The sequence below is a fragment of the Amblyomma maculatum genome, chromosome 5, assembly GCF_055883805.1.
Source record: "Amblyomma maculatum isolate TAMU_Amacu chromosome 5, ASM5588380v1, whole genome shotgun sequence".
In the NCBI taxonomy this organism is placed as follows: Eukaryota; Metazoa; Arthropoda; class Arachnida; order Ixodida; family Ixodidae; genus Amblyomma; species Amblyomma maculatum.
Window position 1 is genome coordinate 44234728 of NC_139348.1, and position 21576 is coordinate 44256303.

Here is a 21576-nt window from a genome sequence, read left to right on the forward strand (position 1 = left end):
GTTGGGATGTCTCTTATTACTGCGTGACGTAATGTACTAAAGCCAGTTCACGTCCGTATTGACTACCTGGTTTCGCAAGCGTTCCTCGTGTCAGCTTGCTCGAAGCTAAGGCAGGTTGCACTTTCAGAATGCCGATAAATCTGAGCACTTCTACGTTGGAGGATGTCCACGATGAAGAAAAGCTTCCTCACTATAAATTAACGCATAGACTAGAGAATAGGTTTGGTCCCTCTGTCACCCGTAGGCAAGAACTCGTTTTCCTAGTAATAACCGCAACGCATGGCATATAACGAAGTTTCTGCTTAATAATAGTCAGCGGCGCTGGGATTTCGGACGTGCCCTGGTCATATTTTTTGGAGAAGTAATAAGCTTGTCTTACTGAGAAACCTCTTCAAGTGGTGCTAAAGACTGTAGCGTAGCGGGGGCATCCGTCTGTGCTATACTTCATCCGTGGTAGCTCAATTCGGGCTGCGAATCGACCGGCTGTCTGCCACGTCTGGATGTGAAATACTCCCAGCACGGCCGTAACTGTGCCCTGAACATAAAAATACAATGATCTTACTCTACACATCCTTGGCGGTAAGCTCGCCTGCTAACCGGATTGAAGTCATGATTTACCTTAAATTGGCTCAGCTATGGGCCTATGCGCCTGCGCCGAGTGGATATTATTGGTGTATGCACGACTGATACTGTTGTACTCTGCACGTACTGTTCGCAAACAGCGCCATCATCGCCTCGCTACAGTACTGACCTTTTTGTTTTGTTTGCATACCACAACCTAACTCATTGGAATAGAAAAAAGGTTGTGATATGTATGTATCGGTAAAATATTTGCATAAAAATTAATGCATGCAATAATTTATTGAGAGCAATAAATATTACTTATATTTAGTCTGTTGGGCCTTTAAGTAAGTAATGAAAAATATGCAGTACCTGATCATAGTGAGGAACGGAGCCGGAGAGTACGGGGTCGCAGTCTCTGAACCAGAAAGTGAGTGCAAATGCTACCAGCCCATGAAGGATGTAGAAGAACGACAGCAGCCCTACGCCCGCGAAAGCTACCCTGAAGAACAAGAAACAATAAAATACTAACGAAATACCGAAAACAAGCTTAGAGCAAATAAAAATGACACTCCCTAAAACGGTTCACTTCAGGCGCTGCGCAAATATTATCCTGACCAGTATCACATTCTTGTGTGTAAGGTACAAAGCGCACAAGCATTCAGCCAATTGATCACGTCTGCATCTCCGTTTGTTGATCGTTGTTGACCTGCGCGCACTTGGCTGCTCGCTTTATCATAAATCCCTTTACTATCTCTATGTTGTCTCGCCTATACTTATTTGGATACAGTCACATGGTAGCAAATTAAGATCACCAGGTATAAAGCTCCGTTCTGACCAGGAAAGCCGTTTAAACATGACTGTGTGGTTTAATTGAAGTGTATTTCTCGTGATCAAGGTTTCAGGGTCCTATTCCCATCTCACATAAGTGGCTCAAATTTGTAGATTCTGTCGGCTCTCAGTCGAAATAAATTGCAAACATTTTCCTCTTGTGAGAAAAAAGAATGTCTGTGCGCTTTTTGACCATCAACCTGCTGCAACAAAGGAAATTATTAGTACTAACATCATTAATTGCTACTGCTCTAGTACGCGCGAACGTTTCCTCTATGGAAGTATGATCAGCTGTGCAAATCACTCCAAGATACCCTTAGCTCAGCGAAAAGATAGGCTTTACTGTGCCACGCCGTATATCGCAGCAAATATAAGACGAAGAACGATAAGAATTACAATTCCAGGTCATGCTTCTGCGGTACAGCAAAGGACAGTTGGCCCGTACGTAAGACCAGCGAATGGCGTGATGAAAAATAACCTACGAAGAAAAGTCATTGCTTATTAATTTAACCGAGGCGGTTTAGCGTACTTATGTTTGGTCCAAAATTTAGACCATTTAGTAATTTCCTTTTTATACCGGGGATTTTCAATATGTTGAGTAACTCACACCCTTGCGTCTGGCAGTGATCTAGCAGCCAGAAATCTTTGTGTGATCATCAGGTCCAGGCCCACTCGCATGAGCTGGAGTGGGAAGGCTCCGAAACTGGCCGCCTACACAGTCTCGTCTTCAGTGACGTCCGCCTCAGTTCTACAGTTGAAGCACACGCGAAGACAAGTCAGCTGCAAAATGAATCACCGGTCTCCCGGCACGGCACGTTAGCATTGACGAAAATAATATCTGCCAGAAGGTCTGACCTCATATGCCCTGTTTTCTAAACCTCGGAAACGTGAACGTGGGTTAACCTGTAGACATACTGGCGCTTTCTGTATATTGTCGCACTTCACGCTGTATATGTAATACAGACATAAATCCTTGCATTTAGCATTTTGCTGCTTCGTTTCGGTTGCATCTCAGCACAAGTTCATTATTTATATTATCATTAGGTTTGTCTGTGTTTGAAAGCAAGTGGTCACACTACAGTAAAATCCGTGTGCCAAGCTTTCAACAGAGGTTAATTAAATGACCATAGGTGTTCGACGTTTAATTTGATTGCTTCACTACTTTATTCTGCATTTGACACCAGAAGGAATCACTTTTATTTCTCGTTGTTCGGCTGTGTAACGATTGCCGAGTTTTTGTTGAGGAATACTTTCCGCCTTATCAGTGAGGCTCAGTCTTCATAAAACTAAATGAATCTTTTTTGTGTTGTTGCCACAATAGGCGGAATAATCAGTAAGCAATGGGGCTGTATTGGAAAAGTGCCACAGGAAGCATAACCACTAGTAAAGACTAATAAATTTTCCAACACTCAGTACGCATCGAGGCTGACTATAAATTTATTGAAATCGTTTTACTTACGAAAGCTAAGCAAAAGAGCAAAAGCTAACCAGTCTCTGCTAAAGGCATGCCCACTGCACAGACAGATACCACTGTATTATGATAGGTGATTTGAAAGAGTGCGGCCCAGTAACAAGTGCCTTATAAGTCAACCTTCTTCAGATAGCTTTAGTGAAGTTTTCTACGTTTGAATTCATCGATTTTGCGATCGGTACGGTGGCTTGCTTCTTTATTTTGGTACGGAAGTTTACCTGAAGAGAACGAGTATAAGGAAAATTTGACATCGCGACCTATTCCGAAGTATCAACTTATAGGGAATACAAATAGCACCTCTGCTGCTGAGGTATAGACAAATTGTCTCGCATTTTATCTAGGATCGCTCGTGAATTGAAGAAGAAAACGGGGAAATTGGTGCCAATGTGGAAGATGTCTAAAATAAGAAACAATGCAATGCGGAAAACTGTGGTGCTTGAAATGTAATGCTGCCCAGCCATTCCCCGAACGATAGCATAGTTTTCTTAAAATAAACCGGGCATTTCTATGACTTCTAAACGCCAAACCTACATGTCGCGTTACCATCTACGTAAGAAAAAAAAAAGCAAAAGAACTCGTAAAGGGACACAGGCTTCCTCACAAGCAAACAAAAAATAGTTCGCTCTGCCTGGGCGCTTGGGCCGAAAACGGCCCGCTGTGCCTTGCGTGTAGATGCTCACATCGGGTACAGCAGTGATACAGTGCTGCTGAGAAATAAATATGTCTCTTCGTCATTCTTGTGTACATTCGATATGCATGACTAAATGGCATCACTGAATAAAATATCGCGCTGTATAACGACCTCCAACACAAATAAAACGTGCTACCCATAACTGCTTAAAGGAGGATTTTTCAATACTATTTACCTCTGTAACGCTGTATAGTGCACGTAACTAAGGGTTAGCTTGCAGTAACGTTCGCTGTCTTGTACTACACATAGCGCTGCGACAAAGTTTTTGTGTTAGGCGCAAACGTGTGAAAATAAGCAGAGGGAGAACGGGATAACGAAGATGGCTACACAGTAAAAAAGAGCACTGAACAAGGGTTGAGGGGAAGCGTGAGTTCGCAAGCCGAGCCAACGTTTAGACAAGGGGACTTGTCTTCAACAAGGAGGAAACGCTGGCTCGGCCTGCGAACTGAGGATCCCCCTCAACCCTTGTTGAGTTCTCTTTCATAATGAACATGACCAAGACACTTCAGACAAATAATTGCCTGAAGCATCGAAGCTAGTATGTTTATTTTCCCGGATGTAAGCACAAGATTTTTGGCATCTTTAATGACCTCTCCTGCGGATACGGGAGCAATAAGGGTCTGCAAAAATCGTACAGGTGGACAACGCACGCATGTTTACTGGTACTTGTGACATTTGTATCCTGTCAACTTGTTTAGCTAAAATATACATAATCAAGGAAGTGGGGGATAAATGTGAATAGCGAAAAACCTATGGTAAGGGCAATGGGTTACATCAGGTCAGAGAGTCTAATAGCAGGAGACTAGCGTAAACCAGAGTATATATGCGCAATGTCCCTGCGACGTAAGTCGGAAAGAAACGGTCTCGGTGAGCTTACCGAAAGATATACGGTGTGATGTTGAAGTCCTTTTAGAGGACGCGGCGATACCAAGCTGTGGTGGGAGTCATAGAAAATGTTTGCCAGGATCACGACCGGAGACGGAAACATGATGAGCGCTTGAACAGTGTCCGCGCACACCACGCTTCGAAGCCCACCCTATGAATACGACCCATTACATTTAGCATGACGTATGTCTTTACTAAGGGCGGTAATATGGCCCTGCATGATAGTTACGAACATTGGATCTGTCATCTCTACACCACCTTGTATGCTTCACTTTATGATGCTCCCAATTATCACTTGGTTAGTAGCGGTAATGTCTTTAGGGGTGTTAGGCATTAACCCCTGTCGCCACTACACAGATACCCATGCTCAAACGTGCGCAGTGTTTACTGTCACAATTATAGCTACATCGTCAGAGTTAACAGTGACGATTTCATAGATGTCGCTCGGAGTAGACAGGATAGCTTGAAGACTTTAATTTTTAATCATAACTATTGCATTCTGTAAGGTAATAGCCTATTTTCTGGTGTAATAATTTAACCATGCAGTGTTTGGTTTAGCAGCTGTAATTTCGGAGGAAAACAACCTAATTACCGAAGAAATTATATTATTGAAAAATGAGAACTGTTAGAACGCATGGACAGAATTGGTACGACTGCGAATTTGATGCCGACAATCTTCTCTCCTGTCCGATACCCACAAATGTGGATGCTAAGTGCGGGAAGAAATCAGCGTTTAGTACAAATGTGTGCGGTCGCAGAAAGGCCCTGACACGCAGCGTGATGACTTATCGAGCTGGTAATTTCACCATTGCACCAGAGCAAAAGTGAGCTATTGATCGAATGTAGTTTGTAACAGAATAACTGAAAACACTTTCCATGTACATTACTGAAATGTGCTTCAGCAAAGTGGACAGAGTCTGAAAAACATTTCTCTTTTTCAACCGGAGCAAAATGATTCTTTCCACATTAAGCCCCTGTGGTTTAAAACAAATAACTGAGTCCCAAACGCATTTAAGAGCTTTAATCTTTATACTTACTGTTGTAATAAATACAGAAGAATAGTCTACCAGTAGACACCTTAGTTTCTGGAGAAAATTTAATGTAAAGTAATATTTTTGTAGGCAGCTGGTTGTGCAATCCATAAGATTTCCATGACATTGAATAAGGTAATTGCAGCACAGTTTAATTATTTGCAAATCTTTTTTTGGCCGCGCATGGTTAGCAGGGCAATCCGTTTTTCTTAGTTTTTTTCGCCATGATTCAAACAAAGCCCGCCTGTCGAGCAGAATGTAGAGAAAGCATATCGCAGTTGTGAGCATCAACGATAGACGGAAGGAGATGACATATAAATTTGTCACTGCATACTCTTTTCAAACCCTGGTAGAGCGCAAATGAATTTGAGAGCTTCGTTTTTATTTTATTTTTAGACGTATTCACCGCCTACATTCACACCGCGAAGAAAAAATGAGGAGCTTACCAGGGTAGTGTACAAGGTTCCGGCGACACCGATAAGAACGCTCGAAGCTTCCAGTGACACTTCAAAGACTAGAAGATGAAATAGTATGTAAATAAAGCAAATTGTAAATACGTCCCTTTTCCAGATCTCATTATTATTATTATTCATTCTACTGGAGTTCATATTTTAATTTTTACGCTTGTAATGGGCGAATAACTGTAAAACCATTTTAATTGTGTAGGCAGTTACTTCTTCCCTCGTTTGTGGTGCAGATATTCAATGACACGACGATATCTTGCATGTGCTTTCAAGACAACATATCGGCTACACGTATTCTTTAGAAGAAAACACATGAGGGAAATAGAGTGTGATGGGCAACCAAGAGAGACCAGATTGTAATCAAAGCGGAAGGCTTCGCATTTACTGCTATTCTATCGTGAAGCATTTAGCAGTGTTTACTGAAATACTTAGCCGACCTCCTTAACAAAGCCACACTAGCAAAATTATTTCAGGCATAAAGTGGAAGCGGAGAGATGCGTTTGCGAGTGCAGATGCGGAGAAAGAAATGTGATGCGGAACGAAAACTATGTTTGATTTGGTTTATAGAACTTAACGTGCCAAATAGACTCTGTCATTCAGGCACGCCTGAGTGTAGCGCTTTCAAAACAACCTCTTTGCTGTCGGCCTAGGCTGAATATCGAACCCGGTTAAATGCTTATCCACTGTGATTAACTTTACTGTAGTTTACGAAGCGCTCTAAATCTGCAACTTCTATCAGGCTAATCATTGTTCTTCAAGCGTTCTCACTTCAATAGCGCGGCCGCACAGGCAGTTTCATTACCTTTTCCGATGGCGCATAATCAATGTTTTAAAGCCGAGCAATACGCATATAGAAATGTGGTATAGTGACAGCAGCTGCCATTAGCAGCACTGCTTTCAGCCAGGTGGCAGTAAAGAGGAAAGAACAATATATAACAGCGCAGCCGCACTGAAGAACGCTGCTTAGTATATGGCTGCTTCCAAGATTTCTTTGGTGCAATTATACAGGTCGTTCACATGTTACCTTATAGAACAAGTCACAAGTTTGGACTGGTTCACATTTTATTTTCCCCATATCTCAGTCTTAATTTTTGTCTTTTTTGTTTGATGGAAGAAAACAAGGACAAAATTTGCGAAAGACTTATAAAGTATGGCATATCAGCGCCATATTTTTCATATAGCTTCGCCGTAGCATGACGTCAGCGGACATTCTAGCGTTTAATCTCCCTGTCATACTGCGTAATGACTCGCATACTGAGCGAAGGTACGTATGTAGCCCCATCTAATGACTTTGAGAAAAAGATGTACCATGGTTGTTGTAGGTCGGTACACATTGCAGCATAATGTTTACCCTAAGTATATAACTGAACTGGTTATGGAAGGACGTACGCTGGTTCTGGTAAAGGAAGACTGAAATAGCGTGTAGAACATGTGCATAAACCGGCACATAGCTACCTCTTACAAATCGATACCAATCTGGAGTGCACCCATCGATTCTTGTACAGCATTTCATCTGTAAGTCCAATAGCCCACAACATGAATAAGGTCTGCAGAATCTGGCCCAGACTCCGCGAGTAATAAAAGGTTTCACCACATAGCTTCAAAGTACCTTCAACAAGACTACTCGTATTGTTTATTCGCGAGAGCTTCATTTCATAGCGACGAAGCCGCTGTTTAGGAACTGCAGCTGTGTATTTCCTTCCAGCAATGCCCATGCAGGTGCACCGTATATCACTGTTCGCCTTGCCGCTCCGGATATATTTCTACGAACCTGCTAGCATCCGATGCCATCAATGAAATCAGACAAAAGGCACTGAAACGGGATGCAGCTGCCTTGATATATCCTGTTGGTGTACACTGTACGTGTTCGAAACGTCGAGTCCGTACAGGTATAGATGTCTAGCTGCAGTGGAGTGATGACTTCACAGATCATTAACGCTTCAACGAACGAGGTCTGTTTCCACTTTGACGGGCACGTCGGGAAGACTTGTAACATATACCTTAAGTAGCGTTGGTCTGTCCGGCGTTCCTTGCGAGAACAGCGAGGTCTGCTTGCTTTCGCGCTGTTATCTGTTTGCGAACGACACCTTATTATCCCAGTCAGGGCTATTGCTGTAAACTTGGGAGTTCAGAGAGTGCAATGACCTAACTTTATTCGATATCACGTTCCCAATTTTACGGTGTCTCACGGCCAGCAGCTATACCTTTTACAATTCTTTCAAAAATCGTGTGGCAGTTTTTTTTTAGCTGTTTTTCAATGCAATCGTTTATGTTTGTTTTATTTTTATATTGTCGCCATTTTATCTGTGTAAATTGTTGGTACTTGTTTACATTGTTCTTGTGAGGCTGGTTGTTGTTGTTTCCCTCTATTGAAGATTTGGGTTTTAGTTTACTAGTTTACATGCTTTTGTGGCACAGGTAACAAATTACGCTTAACCTGTTATCACCACTCTTTTGTTGCTGTCGGTTTCCTTCAGGTAAAGCAAACCTATGCGTGCCCACATCACTGTTTCTTCTTAATTATTTTAATAACCACGCGTACCTGCGGCATCACTGACTAATATTTGGAATGATATGCATAGAATAATATAGTTGACAGTTCAGGGCAGGCTTATGCCCATATATGTCCGTCGTCGTTCTGCGATGCAGAATCCACAAAGACAGTTGAGTTTCATGTCTTACTTGTCGACATAGCGGCTGCCGCGCTGAAAATCCCCGCTGCACCTGTGGCTTGCTGCAAAAATATATTAGCTGGTAAAATAGTCAACCACTTTATCGCAGGTAACCGAGTCTTAAAAGGTTAGTTGAACTCAGTTTGGGAGACTAAACAATGTATCCGCAAATGACCATCTACCATTTACTATTTCTTAATGTCAGTTACTCTCCTAAGAACTTCGTCTCTAGTCCTAAGATCCTCAGTGACTAACATGACGAATTTCGTTAAATTTGCAGCAATCTGCAAAACTTACGCCTTGACAACAGCACTTAGATATCTGTGGCCAGACAAACTCAGACTTCCAACCGCCTTTTTTATTCACTTTGTAATAACGTTGTTCTACTCATAATTTTATGCTTAAGTGAGACTTCATAAACGAATTTCAAAAGCTAACATGAATAACCATTCATGGCGGTGTTTCTACGCTAGCGTTGAGCAAAATATGCACAAGTGAGTAGGCGAAAATGAAGCATTTTCTTACTCCGGCTTTACACAGCGCGGAACTTCTACTTCACCTGGAAAACTGACACGTTCAGTCAGCACAGCGTATAGCAAAACTCATTTTCACCGTTCATGCTATGGCGCATGCTAAAGCAATGCTGAACATTCGTTCTGAAAAGCTGGGGCAACTTTAGTGGGCTCGGCAGCATGCCAGCGATGACCCGTGCTTACGTTCCGCACTTCTTCCTGGTGCAGTTTCTTGGACTCTGGAGCCTGCAGCTACTGGAGCCTTCCAGGCATCATGTCCCGTACCCAGCACCTGTCGCTTGGCTAAACCCAGGTGCCGTCACTTCGATTTCCTGGCATCTTTCGGTGGATCCTTTCTCATCGCCGATACACCCGTTCGACAGCGCATCCCGGACAACGCACCCCGCACCTGTTTTTCGACCATATCTGCAAGCACCGTGCCTTAATCACAACGGATCGAGTCCCGGAACCCCCCTGGACTTTCTGCGCATGCGTGGAATCGGGTTGAAAAGCCAGGCCTGAGCAGCGCGCCCTTTAGTGGGCTCGGCAGCACGCCAGCGATGACCCGTGCTTACGTTCCGCACTTCTTCCTGGTGCAGTTTCTTGGACTCTGGAGCCTGCAGCTACTGGAGCCTTCCAGCCATCATGTCCCGTACCCAGCACCTGTCGCTTGGCTAAACCCAGGTGCCGTCCATTCGATTTCCTGGCATCTTTCGGTGGATCGTTTCTCATCGCCGATACACCCATTCGACAGCGCATCCCGGACAACGCACCCCGCACCTGTTTTCGACCATATCTGCAAGCACCGTGCCTTAACCACAACGTATCGAGTCCCGGAACCGCCCCTGGACTTTCTGCGCATGCGTGGAATCGGGTTGAAAGCCAGGCCTGAGCAGCGTGCCCTTTAGTGGGCTCGGCAGCACGCCAGCGATGACCCGTGCTTACGTTCCGCACTTCTTCCTGGTGCAGGTAATGAATTCTTATTGCATTTATGCTAAGCCAACTAGCCACTCTTAGTGCTGCCGAGCCCACGCCGTCTTTGCTATATTGGATGTGACTGTGCTCATATGTTGTTAAAACTTCTCATGCTATCTGGGGATGTTGAATCCAATCCCGGCCCTGGCACTGAACAGATACTTAGTGTTCTGAAAGAGCTGCAATCCGGGCAGACCGTAATACAAGAGCAGCTAAAGTGTATAGAGCTGAAACTGGCTGATCATGATAAAACATTTGGCGAAATTAAAACAAGGCTGGAAAAAATTGAGACCGCCTGTGCTTGTATCGATGACATGCAGACCGAAATAAAAAGCCTGCATGAGACAACCAGTGAACACACTGCTCAGATAAAAGTACTGTTTACCCAGATCATTGATGCAGAAAACCGATCCAGAAGAAACAACCTTGTTTTATATGGCATTGAGGATAAAGAAAACGAAACATGGCTCGAATCAGAAAGTATCATCATTGCTCACTGTGATCAATACTTAGGCTTTCACCTTGAACCGCGTGACATTGAGCGTGCGCATCGTATTGGGGCTTTCCAAGCTGAGAAATGCAGACCTATTATTGTGAAGTTTGCTCACTTTAAGGACAAAGAGCAAGTACTATCTTCAGCCAGGAAATTTAAGGATACAGGTTATGCTGTTTCACAAGATGTCGCCCCAAGCACGCGCCTAGCTCAGAAACGCCTTATCGGGTTTGGAAAGGCCAGAAATCTCCGGTAAAAACTGCGGCTTGACAAACTTGTTGCAAATGGAAAGACCTACCGCTTTGACCAAACTTCAAATCAAGTAGTTGAGGAATACTCGTAGCCATCACAAACTCAACGTCAAAAACCGAATTCACATAAACGTCACCTTCTATCATTTTTGCTAGCTAACATTCGAAGTGTCATTCCAAAGCGCGATACCTTGTGCAGTATGTTAGGCTCATCTTCATGCGATGTCTTGCTACTAACTGAAACCTGGCTTAACATATCTATTCATGATGCCGAGATTCTTCCTTTCCTTTCAGATTTTGACATATTCCGAAAAGATAGGCCTGATAATTCCCGGGGCGGGGGTGTACTTATCGCTACTAACAAGAGTCTGAATTGTTCACTTATCAACATCTCATCCCACCTGGAAATGATCTGGCTTCGCTGCATTTCTTCGCACCCGCACACACTCATAGGTATTTGCTATCGGCCCCCTAACGCTGACAGTTGTTTCACGCCTTTACTTCATGAAACCTTAACAACATTAACACAAACGTATCCAAATAGTCCTGTCCTTCTCTTTGGTGACTTTAATTTTCCTTCCATAAATTGTTCTAACCCTGCCTCCTCATTATCTAAAAGCAATGCTGCCAGCGATTTCTTGAACACGTGTATAACATTTGGCCTAACACAACTTGTAACTGAACCCACACGCGTTACCGATAGCTCGTCCAACATTCTAGATCTTGTATTAACAACTCACCCGGATAACTTTACTGCTATCACCCTGCTGCGGGGTCTGAGTGATCATTTAGCTGTACACACTTCCTTTCATTGCAACATACAAAAGAAACAAAAAAAAAACAAAAAGACACTTACTTTATATGATAGAGGGGACTATGCCAGCATGAACAGAGCATTATCTGACTATTTCTTCACCTTCGCCGCTAACTTTCCTCTGAATTCTGTCGAGACAAACTGGCTACTTTTCAAATCAGAGATGCATCGGGTTATGCATCTTTACATTCCCACAATTACAATAGCAGAAAGAGTAACATCACCATGGTTTACCGCATCCCTCAAACGTCTGAACAACAAGAAAAAACGCCTTTTCCGTTCAGCTAAACGATCTAACACCCCAAATGCATGGCAGAAATAATACGCAGTCCTAAAAGAATACGACAAGTCAACTGCTCAAGCTAAGCGTCAGTTTTTTTTCTACCATTTTACCCTCTATGTTGCAAAATAACCCTAAACGCTTTTGGAAGACCAATAACCCTAATCAAATTACTCAGATTTCACTTCTTAACAGCTCCGGGCTTCCTATACCTGAGAACGAGGTCGCAGATATTTTGAATAAAACATTTAGTTCAGTCTTCACTAACGAATCGCATGACACTTTTCCAGATACACCATACCTTACGTACCCACTGATGCAAAACGTCACATTTCATCCCATGGGCATTGTTAAAGTCATTGAATCCTTGAAGAACTCGTCATCTACTGGTATAGACGGCATTAACGCCAAAGTTTTAAAAAATACTAAACATCCATGTAGCCTGTTTTTGTCACTCATCTTTCAGGATTCACTCGAAACCGGTTCAATCCCACGTGACTGGCAGCTGGGCAAGGTCATCCCAGTCTTCAAGAAAGGAAGCCGTTCATCACCGAGTAACTACCGCCCAATTTCAATATCAAGCGTTTCTTGTAAAATAATGGAACATATTTTATATTCTCAGATTGCCCAATTTTTAACGTCCGTAAATTTTTTAAATCCTAATCAGCATGGTTTCCGCAAAAATCATTCTTGTGACACTCAGCTTGCTCTTTTCCTGCACGACCTACATTTAAACCTGGACAGCAACATCCCGACTGACGCGGTATTTTTAGATTTTGAAAAAGCGTTTGATAAGGTTCCGCATTGTCGTCTTTTGTTGAAATTATCACGTCTTAACATTCATCCGTGCGTTCTGAGCTGGATTCGAGGATTTTTGGCTAACCGTCAACAGTTCGTGTATGCTAACTCACATTCTTCCTCCTTAACCCCAGTGCTTTCAGGCGTACCGCAAGGTACGGTGCTTGGGCCTCTTCTTTTTTTGATATACATTAATGACCTGCCTAACAATATTTCTTCTCATATTCGCCTTTTCGCTGATGACTGTGTCGTTTACCGAGCAATAACAAGTTCCGCTGACTCTCTCTCGTTACAAAGGGATCTTTCTCGCATACAGGACTGGTGTAACACTTGGCTCATGTCTTTAAATGTCTCTAAAACTGTCCACTTGCCCATTCACCGCCGTCGTAACTACATTGCTCCCGATTACTGCATCAATAACATCCAGATTGCAAAAACTGAATCAGTGAAATACCTCGGTGTACATATTTCATGTGACCTAACATGGATACAGCATACTAACCAGATAATAAATTCTGCTAACCGCGCTCTAGGTTATATACGACGTAACCTTTCTATCGCTTCTCCCCCTATTAAACAACTTGCTTTCCAAACGTTTGTGCGTCCTAAACTAGAGTATGCTAATGCTATTTTTGACCCATACCAAAATAACCTTACCAATGCCCTCGAATCAGTTCAGAACAGAGCAACAAGATTCATTTTGTCAAATTATTCCTACTATTCGAGTATTTCGGCACTAAAAGCACAATTAAACTTGCCCTCCCTAGCCTCACGGCGTAGAATCGCGCGTCTTAACCTTTTTCATAATTTTTTTTATTCTTTGCCATCTGATAACACGTACATAGAGAGAGCCCACCGTATCTCCCGCTCCAGCCACATTAATGCAGTGTATCCCCCTCAAGCTCACACTACTACTTTTCAGCAGTCTTTTTTCTTGCGCACCGCACAGGACTGGAATGGCCTGCTCACCGAAGTCGCTACAGTCATCGACCCCAAAATATTCAAACGGCTCAATGAAAACATCTCATATTGATCATCGATCTCAAAATTTTCAAGCGCATCATCGAAAACATCTCATTAAGATTTTTGTTATGCTTATATGCCCTGTAACGCCCACTCCCTTATGTAATGTCTCATCAGAGACCTTTGAGGAATAAATAAATAAATAAATGTGCTGATGAAACTGTTCTCTCTGTTAAAGATAGAACATTCTGATTGATCTGCTGCATCCAACTATGTCTGTCCGAAGAACAGTAAGTGCTCTAATGGCATATTATATGCTGTGCAAGACCAATGTCTTGCCTTATAGGTCATTCTAGAGCAGAGAGCTCTAGTTAGACTCTACTCCTATCCTCGCACCCTGAGACACAACCAGGAACAATCCGGCTGGGCTAACATGCCACCAGGGTTGAATGACTCGAGACTTCTGTTTAGGCGTGTATGCTGACCCCTGTCATGTATCTATTGGACAATTGTTGGAGTTGTTCAGTTATTCTGAGGGTGCAAGTCAGCTCAATAAAGAGTTGGTTTACGTGAAATTATGCCTGTCTTCTCTTTTGCTGCCTACAGCCTTGTCACCACCACGTGAGAATAGTTTTTAAGCCACAAACCATATTTTTGAGGCTTGTCTATGCCTCACGAAATTCACATGAGCGGGCTCTGATTAGACATAATTGTGAAGAAGTTATAACGACATATCACAACACTCCCCATTTAGGTGAGGCACCAGCAGGTTGAGTGAATCTTTTCGCACGACAGGGAGCAGAAACAAATTCCGGCGGGCACCTGAATCTGTTTTAGATGGGAAAGCATTAGCATGAATGCCTTATTGTGAGGTTAGTTTATTTTCGTTATTTGCATTTGTTTTGTAAGTATTCATATTTAAAAGTTTTTCTTGTAGGCCGACTTTTTTGTCGTGAGGTCTGTTGCTGCGTTCGTTGACCGCACGACTTGTAAACAAGCATACAAGCTCGCGTTGAGTGGCTTAGATCTTTGCATAAATTTATTGTCCATATCACATATACTCCCTTTCTGTACCTTTAGTGTGAAATTTTCCTACTCTTTGCTTTTCCACTGCAACATCAAAGCGTTTAGGTCTTTAAAACCAGATTACATAAACATTCCCGCAAGATCAGTGAATTGAACTTTTATAAACGCTGTACCTTTCGTGAGTATCAGACATGCAGTCGACGAGAGGATTGCATAATCAGTACGGTGACGTACCTAATATGACCAGATTAGCCCCAGAGTGGCTGGGATTAGCTGCTGCTTGGAAGGAACGATGAGAGTGAAGTGATTACATCTTCGTGTCTTGCATCAGCCCAGGCTACAGAGGATGCAATCAAGATTTTATCCACAAAGAAATAGCGAAAACGATGAGCACCAATATGTTTTACGATCGCCAATTATTCCATAGTCATGTCATTTCGAAGAGAAGCTTTACCAATTTCATAATCCTTCCTAAATTGGAAAAAAATATTTCAAGTCAGCTTTTTGTCACTTCATTTTACGATTGGTAGCTAATCTTGCATAACAAAAAATTTTACTTACACTCAACACGAAGTACATCAGGGAAGACACGATTCCAACGCTGTTTTCGTAGCGCATTCGAAGGTACTGCGTTTTGAAACGAGAATGCCATAAACAAAACATCTCCTGAGGAACTGCAGCGACACGTTGACTTTCTTACTTTCTCTGCCCAAGTCAAAACCATACTTGCATGTTTTCTTTTTTGCTTGGACTACAATGTGCTTCAGATTACAACTTCGGGTTCAAGTACCACAGGAACCTTGACTCGGCAGCTTTTCATTTGTTCAGGATAAGAAGAAACATCTGTATGCAGTGTTTGAGTAAGAAAAGTACCTCTCTAAGGTTTTCGTAGAAATCTTGGAAAACTATGATAATTGGGCAGTAGTAGAGGCGAAGGCTCACTTAGAGCGGTTAACAATTAAACTATGTTTCTTGCAAAAGCACATTGGATTACTGCTTATACATGCTCTTAAACAGGACTCAGCAGGCCTGTATTCCTTAGGCATTCAGGAAAAGAAAAAAATAACTTGCTTGCAAGACTCTATAGTGTTTTATGTTTTTGTTCACAGAGCTAATTAATATGGATTAAAAACGCATTTCACTCTGTTCTGAGTTTACTGCAATACGCGACAATATATTCCAATGAATCATACCAAGAGTAAACGCAACAAAAAAGAAATAAATAAGGAACAAGCCCCATTCGGAGTTACGCTTGTCTGTACACAGCTAGAGACAGTATACTGAACAAGAAATTTGATAGCAGGCCTTCCAATCCATTTATATGGCAAACAGATTTAATTCACGTTACCTGCTCTCTGTAGTAAATCACGGGTTAGGTTGCAATCGATGTTTCGAAGCACGATAATACACTTATTTGGTAGGGAAGAATGAGCAAAACATTTAGACGCCCTTTTATTGTCTCTGCAGCAACAGCTGTCTTCATTCAAATATCTGCTGTATACAAAAGATAAGTTGAAGCAAGGTAAGTGATGGAAGTTGGGACTAAAAAGAACTAATTCTATGCATTTCAGCTCACATTCTTCAAGATTTGATGTTGGGATAGCGTTTTCACACGTAATGTGTCTAAAACGTTCGTCAATATTTCTTTACCAATTCCGCACCTTGGTGCGGATTCAAACGGATTAAACCCAGGCAGGTCAGAGACAGGCGCACTATGCCGTTTGTTCTTTCGGACTTAACGTTACAAGAGAACGAAGTGAAATGGGCTTGCTTCCTTACCTCGAAGATTGACGTCACCTTCAATTCGTACATGATTCGTACATGACGGGCAAGAAGAGATAAGTCATGATGAGCGTTGCTGGTATGAAAGCAGGTATCGCCCACACCGTGTGCATGCCATGGATGTAGTAATGGGCCACGAACCCTATGAGGCCCACTGCAGTGACGTTAGACGCCACCATGGAGAGCGCCAATGGAATCATAAGCAAGCTGCGGCTGCCTAGAAACGTCTCATCACGGCTCATGTGATGCGTTCTTTTCCATAGGGACATGTAGAGGCCAGTTCCTGGAAGTCAAATAGTTTTATAATAGCTAGAAACCTTCGCTCCTTCGGGCAGCGATGGCTCAATCGTTTCGGCATTCAGGTGCTGATCCAAGCGTAGACACATCAAATTCCTGCAGCAAAGCCGCATTTCAGTAGAGTCGAAACTCAAAAGTGCCTGTTGTTTGCGATGTCGGGACATCTTGAAGAACCCAGATGGTTTAATTTAATCCGGATTCCTCACTATGGCACCCTTTGTAGCCCATCCGTCACTTGTGGAACTCAAAAACCCCAGACATCGATACAAAGAACGTATGGCCAATGAAAATCTGATCACATTCAACGCTGCATCATTATTGCTGATTACATGCCACTTGCTTAATCGCTACCATGCTTGTCAGTTACCAAAAATAAGTTAGTTTGTGTCAAGCTATGTAGTAAAGTTCGTTATAGTTCTTCAAAATCAACTGAACATCAAGATACTTTTTAACAGAACAAGTCAGGGCCATGGTTTCCAGGCGCTGCAGTACACTTGGAAGATCTGAATACAACACTACAAGAGTAAAACTTAAAATTGTGTATGCACATGATGCTGTGGGAGGGCGCGTGAAAGAAGTGTCGCCTCAGGTTCCCCGGCTTCTGCCGGCCACGAAGCTTCTTCCAAGCGTCCCTCTACTTAGCTATTTTAGGCAGGATGCAACGGTTCGTGCACGAGTTAGCTGTCAAAATGTCTTAGATGGTTCTCATGGTGAGTTAGTAGAATGAGCGAGAAAAGAAAATGATGTTTTCAGTCGCTTTATTTGGCACATCAATTTGTGGTCCTTTGCTTAGCCGTGTGCCACTGTCAAATGTACTGTTAAAATTGTTCGCGCATAGGACGACTGAAAAATGAAGTCATCTTATCAAAAGAAGTTATTCGAAATGCACTAATTCATATTTCAGACCAATCGTTTTTTCTGACTCCTTTAGTGACTCTCATCCCAGGATGACCTCCTTTAGTGACTCTCAACCCAGGATGACTGAGGAATCAAGAGCACAATAAAGCGCTAATTGTCTTCTGAACTGTTTCGACAGTTTCAATTCAAAAAGTAAAGTGCGAAAATGTCGTTGATTGTTTTTTCAAATTACTGCAGAGTGGCACGCAGTGAAATAAGTAATAATTAAATTGCAGTCTGCACATAAGCTCTGTTTTGATGGAACCACGTTTTGCGTCAACGCAGGTTAAGAAACAGTAGCAGCCGCTCTACATGGGCATCCATGACAACTTCACTCCTTAATCTTCGTCACTGATTGGTTGCTACATTTTTTGGTCAGGTTTTTTCTTTTATTCCATAAGCATCTTGTCCATTACGACAAAAGCCACCATTTTCACCTTTGTAGTGTTCGCTGGATAATTATAAACTTTTCAGTGATGCCAAGACAACTAAGGCGTCAGTATCAAGCGGTCATATGAATTACACAGCAAGCATATCATCAAAATATTAGCTGGTGCTTTAAGTTTGGTTAACCCTAGAGGGAAGCGAAAGCTTCATGTGCATGGCTACGCTGATTGCCAAACTTGGATTAAAATACATTGTCCCTTTCTCCAAACGTAAAGGTCGTTCTTCATCGGTGTCCGGCATGCCGCCTCTTCAGGACCTCATTCCGGCGTGCCTTCGCGTTCCCACCCGCTACTGTAGCAGGATGTTCGTCTTCCTCCATCTCGCGCAGTGATGCAACCTTGGTAGGAGCCCGGGGGCTCATTTATACACGTGTCGCCCCTCTAGCGCCCTCTATTTCCACGTCACACTGTCGTCACCTCACGTGGCCTTGACCTTGACATTGGCCACAGGTCACTTGGTGGCCTACGTGATCATGCCCCAGTCACATGGCGACCACAGGGTCACGTGACCTTGACCCAGGCAGTGGTCACGGGTCGCTTGGCGGCTTCGTGAGATGCCCCAAAGTCACATTATGACCTTCAGGATTAACAAGTAAATTTGACCTCTAAATCTCCGTCAAGGTGAAAACTGCATGCCGGACGGCTCGAACTGCGTGGCATAGTGAAGCTTTCGCTTCAGAAACGAATCGCTGGAAGCGTCACTGGATGTATCCAGTGCCACCCACAACCAAAACCACATCATTCGTCTATATGCCCATACTTGAAAAATTATGACGAACACTCCTGGTCTCCAACGCGGAGGGTAATAGACTGTTCGAAAGTCTAAAAACGAATATGGCTAATACTTACGACGTCTACAAATTCTGTGCGCATTATTTGGCCACTCAGGCCATAAAACTTCGAACAGGTAGGGCGAAGTCTAAGGGCATTAAAGCATAATTTAGACTGTTGACTTTCGCCTAGCTTTGCGGATGTTCACGTTCCCTCGGGCGGCCTTAGCATACGTTAGCCCGCTGCTCTGCATTTGCGTCTTCACAACTAGCATCACTACGTTCGTACTTGCGTTTGTCCTTGCGACTGCCTAGTGAAGACAGAACATGATAACCTTACATGCAATGATGAGGTCCCATGTCGGGCGCCAAACTCTGCAAATATGTGGCATTTACATCCTCCGAAAGTAACGTGGAAGCTAGAATTCGTTTTTGTTAGCGCGGATTTGGGTTGCTTTGGCGTTCCGGAAGGCCAACTCTAGAGGGTACTTTCCTGGGACATGTATTTATTCCTTACCTCTTGTTGTTCAGTAAGGGTTAAACCTTGTCACTGTTCAGCATATCATTGTATTTCTATCGAAGGGAGAAAAAAAAGCCGAGGGGATACTTAAGCTCCATCTTTAAGGATATGACGCAACAGTTCAATGCTTCCTGTTTGCCGAATCTTCCTTCAGACGCTCTTACGCGTACATGTAATTTGTTACTTGCTTGATATTGTCACGTACACGGTGATTGAGGATACCAAGAATAGCAAAGGGTTAGCCCAGACACAACGGCAGCGAGGAGCGCAAACGCAAACGCGCAAGCGACACTTCGTCGTCCTTCCAGCTTCGTCCTCCTTCACTCAGTCATGCGCCACCTGGCAATGCTAGGTGAAATTACCCCCCCTTCCGAAAAAAAGAAGAATGAAATAAAAGAAGAAGATGGCCGGTAAGAACGGTGTGAAAAGGAAGAGAGTGGTCACAGGGCGTGGCCGTACGTTATCGTTGGTAGTACGGCTTCAGCCGCACAATCTGCACAATGTCCGAGCTGGGCTTTCGACGTTTTGATGAACAATATTGTTAATATTTTCATCCGAGCATCTATTAGCCCCCCTTACTCGTTAGCATGTAGCAGCAATTTACCACATTATATGAAAGAGCCCAATAAATAGATATATAAACCCCCCGGCTTCAACCAAAGCCACACAAACGTGCCTGCGAGGCCTAGAGGCAGCGTGGCGAGTTGTCTGCACCTGCCAACTCGGTCAAGCCATCATTTGTCTCGTATGGCCACTCAACCCGAAGACTGCTCAATGCACTGCTTTGCCACCTGCCACCACCTGTCATCCACCTCCTGCCCGCAATTTGTCGCTCAGAGCGCGGAAGCCACGAATTTCGGGCGGATGTTCAATTAACACTATTGCTTTTAAACATGGTCATAATTATCAGTTGTAGTTAAAGCTACAATTAGTTAAAAGATTCACCGATCGTAGTAGAAAAGGATAGCAATCATGAGAGGTAGAATTTGCCCTTCCCATGCTGCTGAAATCAGCACTATGCCCATCATATCACATCACTTTATTTTCCTTAAAGACCCCTTGCGGGGTGTTACATAATCGGTGGGGTTTTATGAAGTACAGGTGTTCAAAGCAGTCATGAATGTTCCAGGGCAGGTGATGGCAGCGATATCGTGGGGAAGGCCGTTCCAGTCAGCTGCTACTCGGCAAAAAAAATGAATTAGAGAAAACAGTGGTACGGGCACGTGGGCGCAAAACTTGAAGACGGTGACTGATGCGATGGGATCTGCGCGGCGGGGGGGCGCAGATGTCAAGGTTCTTGTCGTAGTGGCGAATATAAAAACTTGTGAAATAAGACGAGAGTGGCAGTGCGACGGCGAGCAGAAATATTAGATAGACCTGATTGCAATTTTAGAGATGATATGCTAACGTCGTATGAATACGAGGAATGAATGAATCTGGTGGCCCTGTTCTGCACAGCTTCGAGGGCGTTTGTTAGATATGCTTGGTGAGGGTTCCAGATGGCCGGGGACAATTCTTTTGACTCACCCAGGCTAAAAGACGTCAGGTAAGCGAAATTGGCGTTGTCTGCAAAGTTCACGGGAGCCATATCGGAGCATTCGGGTCTGACAAGCGATGAAACTCAATACACCAGCCAACCGTTCCCGTTCAGGTCGTTAACACATGTCATGGACCTCTCACTCCACGCCAGCTCCATCTGAGGCTCCAAAAAGATAGAACGCATTTATCTTGACACTCCGTTTGAAGCGCACACTGGAGCTCCTACAGTCTGAAACTATCTCTCCTTTGAACACCGCAGTAAGTTCAATATCATTCCATTTAATGTAAGCTGTAGCAGCAGATGTTTTGGTTGCATCACTTTAAAACATATTTACAGCAGAAGCAGAACGACTAAACGCTTACGTTAAATTATTGTATAAACAAAAACATGTCGTTAACAAAGAAATGCGGTTGGTATTTAAGGACGTTTCGTAGCGGTGAATGTGAAGAAAGTTTTGTTTTCTTCCGATAGTATTTATTTACCCAAGTGAGCTGCAGAATGCTTATGGTCGACTGCTTTGTATTTTTGCGTGGGCAAATTTTTCCAAGTGCTGAAACCCGTCCGGAACCGTTTGAATTCTCACGCGATGTAATTACTGCCCCTGTA

The 21576-nt window shown here is 43.3% G+C and overlaps 2 pseudogenes; one reads left to right on the plus strand and one right to left on the minus strand.

The window, feature by feature from the left end:
• The window catches only part of LOC146188206 (putative sodium-dependent multivitamin transporter), a 60739-nt pseudogene extending 42237 nt beyond the window's left edge, over positions 1–18502 (minus strand).
• Positions 9308–13762, plus strand: LOC146188207 (uncharacterized; annotated as a pseudogene).
• Positions 18503–21576: the final 3074 nt, after the last annotated feature.